The sequence below is a fragment of the Sapajus apella genome, unplaced genomic scaffold (genome assembly GCF_009761245.1).
Source record: "Sapajus apella isolate SASKATOON/1434 unplaced genomic scaffold, GSC_monkey_1.0 scaffold3, whole genome shotgun sequence".
Classification (NCBI taxonomy): Eukaryota; Metazoa; Chordata; class Mammalia; order Primates; family Cebidae; genus Sapajus; species Sapajus apella.
In genome coordinates this window covers 64,128,359-64,135,946 of record NW_022436943.1, presented here as the reverse complement: position 1 = coordinate 64,135,946, position 7,588 = coordinate 64,128,359, and the positions used below count along the sequence as shown (strand labels likewise).

General features: G+C 57.1%; 1 pseudogene; it reads left to right on the top strand.

Moving 5' to 3' along the window:
• Nucleotides 1-5,017: 5,017 nt before the first annotated feature.
• LOC116534218 lies at nucleotides 5,018-5,839 on the top strand (annotated as a pseudogene).
• The last annotated feature ends 1,749 nt before the right edge of the window (nucleotides 5,840-7,588 follow it).

The window sequence follows — 7,588 nt, the reverse complement described above, 5'->3', positions numbered from 1 at the left end:
TTTTGAGGAATGAGTAGGAGTTTGCATCTGGAAGGGCATCTTCGCAGCAGGAACTGTGGGGGCAGAAGTGGAGATCTGGCCGTGTCGGGGAAGCACAGGTGTCCCAGGGCCTGGCTGGCTGACAGAGAAACCTCAGGAAGTCTACCTCCCCTCTGGGATGTAGTTTCCCTCTCTATAAATGAGAATAAAAGTACCCACCTCCCAAATGAGACGGCGTCTGCGGCAAGGGCGGGTGAATGCTAATGTTCTCTGTGTAATTTTCCATGTTCTGCGTTGAGGCCGGCCAGGGTTATTTCCGTCCACGCTCAGCTATTTCCGGGCCCACGAGGACAGTGGGGGGCCTGCTCCGGCCCACTGCCTACTCCCAGGCCGTGGTGGGAGGCCAGGGGCGGGGGGCACTAGAGAGGAAACTCAGACCCCAGGATGGAACAGAGGCAGGGTGGGGTCCCAGCAACTCCAGGAAGCCCAGGGCTCCAAGGGTCCCGTTTGGGGTCCCTGAGGCTCAGCAGCCCAGTTCCAAGCCCCTTTTCCAGGTAAGGTGGGACAGAAGCCCCCTGAAGTCAGGGGAAGAGAACAGAGGCATTCACCACGTCCCCTAGGGACTGCCCTTCTGCTGCCCAGCCTGCCCAGGTGAGGATCTCCCCGTCCCCATGGCCACAGTCCTGGTGGGCCCCTCCCTGGTATTATCTCAGCTTCCCAGTTCCCACCATCACACCCATTCCGGCCCAAGGCATTGACCCAGGGGTGTGACATCTGGGAAGATAAGAAGTGGGAGCAGGCTGCTCCCTGACCTCCTTAAAAACAAGCTGTCTTCCTGGTAGCCCTGGGCAGCTGGCCCAGGATGGCCCATGGGGGGCCCCACCCCACAGCCAGGTTCCCTGCTGCTGGCCAAGTAGCTGGGGTGCTGTGGGCCACCTCCCTCTCCCTCTGCAAAGCCCCTGATCCCCACAAGCTCTCTCCCACCCCGAGAACCTGCCGGGGGTCCTTCTGGCCATACCTGGGCCCAGCCTCCTTGTGGTAGGCCACAGGATTGGGTGGTAGGCCACAGGCAGGAGAAAACAGGGGTGGCTGAGCTGGGGCACAATGCGGGCAGTGAAGAGGCACAGAGTGGAGGTGGGGAGGAGGGGCACAGCTGGAGGTGACAGTGTGCAGGGACCCGGGGCAAACACAGCTCATCTCCAGCCTGTTCGGAGCAATCCATCAGTGTTGTTGCCCCTGGAACGTGCGGGCCACCAAGGCGGAGCTGGAGAGGCTGTTGCTGATCTGCGTCACAGGGTGAGTCAGGTGGGGGACGCATATCCCCACTCAGAGGTCTGCACCGTAGCGCCCGTGTGTCCTGACACCGTAGTCTGCTAACATCTAGAAACCTCAGCATTTGAGAAGCTGCAGATCCAAGAGCTCTGAGACCTTAGAATTGTAGGATTTGTGAATTCTAGAAACTCGGGCCGGAAGGTCACCTGCGGGGTGCAGCCTGGAGGACAGCTCGGTGATCCCTGGCCGACCCCTCCTGCCTCAACCACCTCTTTTCCCAGCTCAGCCCCACCTGCTGCCCAGCCTGCAATGCCTCCTCCCATTCCCACTCCTCAGACAGCGCATCCTTCCGGCAAGGCCCCAGCCAAAGCCACCACCACCCCAGGAGGCCCAGCCGCCCTCCCCAGCCCAGCTGACTCTCAGGGGCAGGCTCACCCTGGGGAGGATGAAGCCACCAAGCCATGGTATCAGTCCCAAGAGGAAGGCAGGCCTGGAGCAGGGAGAGGTGTGGGCAAAAACAGCCTGGGCCCCACAAGGAGGGGTTCAAACCCCGCTCCAGCCCAAACGGCCTGGGCAGTCCCCACACCCGTCCGCTTCAGTGTCCTCTCCCGACTACTCACGATGGCTGCAGTTGGAAACCGCCCACATGTCCCTCAGCAGCTTTAAAGATGACTCCACAGTGGCCGATTGCTCAGTGTGAAATGGAGCGACGCAGGGGCACAGGAGACCGTGTGGAGGGACCCGGAAGGCGTCGTGCTGAGTGAAAGAAGCTGGACACGAAGGCCCCGTGGTGCACACGCCTCCAGAGACAGAACTCAGGCACGCTAGCTGGGGCTGGTCCCCTCGGAGGCTCCCAGGGAGAATCCGTTTCCTTGCCTTTTCCAACCCCTGGGGCCCCCTAGTCTCCGTGGCTATGGGGCGGGTGCCAAGGCCCTGGGGCAGGGCAGGACCACCAGGACCTATTGGGAGTCGGCGTCTGACACCCTCCCACTACCCTGGCTGCCCCCACTGAGGAGGGGCAGACTCTCAGCAACTCTGCCCACAGCAGCCTGGCCCATCAGCCACGTGCCCCCTCAGTCTTCCTGCAGCCATTCAGAGACAGTGGTCACCGCGTCTCGAGCCCCGTGTGCAGGTGGGCCCAAAGCTGAGATCCCAGCCCAGGCCTCCCAGCTCACAGGCCTGCCCAGGGCCACCCTCCCCCTAGACATCACCACATCAATGAGCATCCAACCCGTTCGAGGGAGAGGCTGGCAACGAGGTCCAGGTGAGGGGACAGCCAAACCCACCAGGCGGTGGCCTTCCCTCACCTGCCCATTCTGGGGCTAGGTCAGCGCTACCTGGATCCCGAACCCAGGCACCCTCCAGCGCCCTCTGCTGGCCACCCCAGAGAAACTCCTGCCCCTGCTTCAAGACCCTCCATGCCACCCTGCCTCCAACCTCTGTCTTCTGCCCCCGCTGCCCCTTCACTGCACTGCAGGCGGCCCATGCTCTGCAAATCCAGCCCACCTGGGCACCCCATGAGACTTCGGACCCATCCTATCCTGCTCTCTCCTCTGCCTGCCCCCATCAGACTGGCACTCCCTGAGGGGTAGCTCCATCAGTTGTTGCCCTCTCTGAGTCCCAGGGCCTGGCACTCAGTAGACACTGGGGACATCACAGGTGCCCTTGAAGCTGTGTCCCTGGACACAATCCCCCTTCCCCCGTCCCTGGCACCCTCGGCCCAGGCTTGGCAAAAGCTCCTTGTCCTCCGAGGACTCGGCTGCACCAGGCACTCAAATAAATTGATGTTCCCGTCTCCGCTGACTCACAAGTGAGAACAGCACGGCTCCTACCAGTGGTGACACACACCCCCGGCCCCACCAGGGGACAGACCAGCACCCCGCGGGGACAATGCCCACAGCTTCCCTGCCCTGTCAGCACGAAGAGCCAGACTGCCTGAGCTGTGGGGCCCCTGCCTTGGCATTGTTCCTAAGAGAGCCTGGGGTCTTGTTTGAGCCCTACATGGAGGCGGGGCCCAGGCAGCATCTTACAAACAAGGAAACTGAGGCTTGGGGAGGGGAGGAGCTCGTGGGTCCCAGTTCCCTGCTGGCTGCAACACCGTAGGAGTCAGAACCCAGCCAATGCATGGAGGGGCCTTCCTTGGCCAGGGCTGAGCCTCAGGCTGCCCCCACCCCATCTCTCCCCACTCCCATTTCATTTGGAAACCAGAAAATCAATCCTAAGGCCCCCAGCCAAATGAATAGACCCTCCCGTTGGCCAAGGGCATTCCAAAGTTAAGCTCAAAAATGAGTTCAGGCTGTGCTGGGAAGTGGGACTGGACAGGCCGTGTCATCCTCCCTCCCTTCTGGAATCACTGACAGAACAGTCTTTCAGTCTGATAAGAAGCATTCACCAGCAGTTCCCCCCGAAGCTCTGAAGCCCGCCGCCAGAGGACTCATCTGCATGAGGAAACTGTGCTCTGCCCAACCTCTTATCTTCAACCAGAACTTCTAGTGACAACAGCTCAACCAACTGCCAATCGGAAAATCTGCCACTCCACCTATGACCTGGAGGCATCCCCGCCTCTGACGGTCCTGCCTTTCTCTACAGCTTCCCTGGATTGATTGACGTCTGTGTCCCCCTAAAATGTAGAAAGCCACGTTATGGCCTGCCGGTCTTGGGTGCATGTTCTCAGGGTCTCCTGGGCTGGGTCCTGGGCTGGGTCCTGGGCTATCGGTCACTCACCTTTGGCTCAGAATAAATGTCTCAAATACTTTACAGAGTTTGATTTTCATTGACACATACCTCCAAGGACACCAGACTTGCTAGGCCTGGGGGCCTCAAGGACCAGTGTAGCCCCTCCCCCTGGAACAGATGGGAGAGGGAGTCCCCCCCGAGCCAAGAGGACTTGGGGACCCTGTGGTCCAAAAGGGTCATTTCAGAGAATGGGAGACTGAGGCCAAACAGGGAATGCAAGAGAGAGGTGGAGCAAGGCCCTCCCCAGCCCTGGACGGCCCCTGGACCCTTTCGTCCCCCCTCGATGACAGGCCTGTGACTGGTGGGCCTGGGTCTGCAGCCCCCTGGGGCCTGGAAGGACAGCTGTGTGGGCATCAGGGCTCAGCTGCGTTCAGCAGGAAGAAGGTCTCCGAGTGAAATGTAGGGGTAGAGCGGGGTGGGGGGCGGCCAGCCTGCAGCTCAGACGCTGCTCCGGGGCCTCAGTGTGACAACACTCTGCTTCTGTGTCCTCCCCTGTAAACTGGAGGAGTCTCCTTCCACACAGGACTCAGGGCTGGGTGAGGGCTGGGTGGTCACCACCACCTGCCATGAGGCAGCAGGAGCTGCAAGGCCAGGCTCAAGGCTTGGGGGAAGGAACTGGGTGCCCGGTGCCCGGAGCCCAGATGAGATGGGTGTGGGCAGAAGGAACCTGGTGCTGGCTGCTCAGGGCCCACATGAGGTGGCTGTGGGGGGAAGGAGCCTGTCACTGGGTGCCCAGGACCCACATGAGATGGGTAAGGGGAAAAAGCGACCCCACCCAGTCCACCCCAGCCAGGGCTCAGGGGCTTTGCCCACATCTTACCCTCTGGATCTTTCAGAATATTTTGCTGAATAAAAACTGGATTTTAAAAAGATGCCAGGTGTGGTGGCTCACACCTATAATCCCAGGACTTTGGGAGGCCAAGGCAGGCGGATCACTTGAGGTTAGGAGTTCTAGACCAGCCTGGCCAACATGGTGAAACCCTGTCTCTACTAAAAATACAAAAATTGCTCTTTCCCGCTTAACACAGCCATGGCGCATGGTCCCAAGAAGCATCTGAAGCAGGTGGCAGCTCCAAAGCACTGGATGCTGGGTAAATCGCCCGGGGTGTTTGTTCCTCATCCATCCACTGGTCCTTACAAGCTGAGAGAGTGTCTCCCCCTCATCATTTTCCTAAGGGGCAGACTTAAGCATGGCCTGACAGGACAGGAAGTCAAGATCTTCATGCAGCGCTTCATTCAGATCCACGGCAACATTCAAACTGATATAACCCACCCCGCTGGGTTCATGGATGTCATCAGCTTTGACAAGACGGGAGAGAATTTCCGTCTGATCTACAACACCGAGGGTCGCTTTGCTGGGCATCGCATCACACCTGAGGAGGCCAAGTACAAAGTGAGAATGATCTTTGCAGGCACACAAGGAATCCCCCATTCGGTGACTCCTGATGCTGGCACCATCCGCCGCCCTGCTCCCCTCATCGAGGTGAACAATCCCATTCAGATCGAGGCGGAGACTGGGAGATCACCGATTTCATCAAGTGCGACACTGGTAACCCAGGTACGGTGACTGTAGGGGCTAACCTGGGAAGAATTGGTGTGATCACCAACAGAGAGGCACCCTGGTGGTGTGGTTCACGTGAAAGACGCCAATGGCAACAGCTTTGCCCCTCGACTTTCCTGCATTCGTGTTATTGGCAAAAGACCACGGGTTTCTCTTCCTCGAGGAAAGGGTATCCACCTCATCTTTGCTGAAGAGACAGACGAAAGCTTGGCGGCAAAACAGAGCAGTGGGTGAAACGCTCTCTGGGTGACATGCTAGATCTTTGTATGTAATTAAAAATGAGGTGGCATGATTCATAGCAAAAACAAAAAATACAAAAATTAGCTGGGTGTGGTGGCAGGTGCCTGTGGTCCCAGCACTCAAGAGGCTGAGGCAGGAGGATCACTTGAACCGGGGAAGCGGAGGTTGCAGTGAGCCAAGATCGCACCATTGCACTCCAGCCTGGGAAACAGTGTGAGACTCCGTCTCAAAAAAAAACAAAAAAGGTATATCCTATGAAACTCTATTTGGGGTGCGTTCTCGTTTTTAACAAGTATTTAAGAGCTATGCTAGTTTGAGGTGTCCCTAAAGGCGTCACAGTATTGTCCTCAGCAAACGTTTGGTCCGACGGTCTTTTGAAGGGAGCTCCTGAACATTCAGCAGAGGAGGTGGAACAGAAGAGAGAGGGCAGGGAGGGGCATCTCCCTTCTAATCAAGGTATGACTAAGAGCACAACCTTATTTACACACAAAACAGTGGACAAACCGGGAGAGGGAGAGGCTGGTGTGAGGAAGCGATGCTTTCAGTGCACTGACACGTCAATCACGGGTCCGGCCACCGTTCACGGCTGAGACTGCTGGCTCTTTCCTGCTTCTTACCACTGCTCTGCTCAGGCAAGCCTGGCTTGGAGGGACTGGAGTGGGGGGCTGTTTCCAGCTCACAGAGGAAGTCATAAGGCCCTAGGACACTCGGGCCCTGGGGAAAGCCAGCCAAGGACCAGGACAGATGTTTTGGCCTATTAAGCGCCTACTCTCGGGTGAAGCATCACCCTCCATTTGAAAAATAGAAGTGAGGTGGGAGGTGGTGGCTCATGCCTATAACCCCAGCACTTTGGGAGGCCAAGGTGGGCAGATCACTTGAGGTCAGGAGTTTGAGACCAGCCTGGCCAACATGGTAAAATGCTGTCTCAACTAAAAATACAAAAATTAGCCAAGCGTGGTGGTGGGCACCTGTAATCCCAACTACTCAGGAGGCTAACGCTGGATAATTGCTTGAACCCAGGAGGCAGAGGTTGCAGTGAGCCAAGATTGTGCCACTGTACTCCAGCCTGGCCAACAGAGCAAGACCCTGTCTCAATAAATTAATAAATAAATAAAATTTTTAAAAGTAATAAAAAATAGGCCAGGCGTAGTGGCTCATGCCTGTAATCCTAGCACTTTGAGAGGCTAAGGTAGGCAGATCACTTGAGGCCTGGAGTTCAAAACCAGCCTGGCCAACATGGTGAAACCATGTTTCTATTAAAAATACAAAAAGTTGGTGGGCTTGGTGGTACACGTCTGTAATCCCAGCTACTTAGGAGGCTGAGGCAGGAGAATCATTTGAACCTGGGAGGTGGAGGTTGCCGTGAGCTGAGATCGTGCCACTGCACTCCAGCCTGGGTTACAGAGCAAGACAGCATCTCAAAATAATATTAATAAAAATAAACAGAAGTGGGCAGGCACAGTGGCTCACACATGTAATCCCAGCACTTTGGGAAGCTGAGGCAGCCAGATGGCTTGAGCCCATGAGTTCCAGACCAGCCTGAGAAACACAGTGAGACCCCATCTCTACAAAAATAAATAAATAAATAAGCCAGGCATAGTGGTGCTCCCCCCAACCCCATAGACTCAGGGGAGCTGGGAGTCCACTGAGGCGGGACAATTGCTTGCGCCTAGGAGTTCAAGACCAACCTTGGCAGCATAGGAGACTTTGTCTCTGTAAATAATTTGTAAAAATTAGCCAAGCCTGGTGGCACCCACCTGTGGTCCCAGCTACTCAAGAGGCTGAGGCGGGAGGATCTCT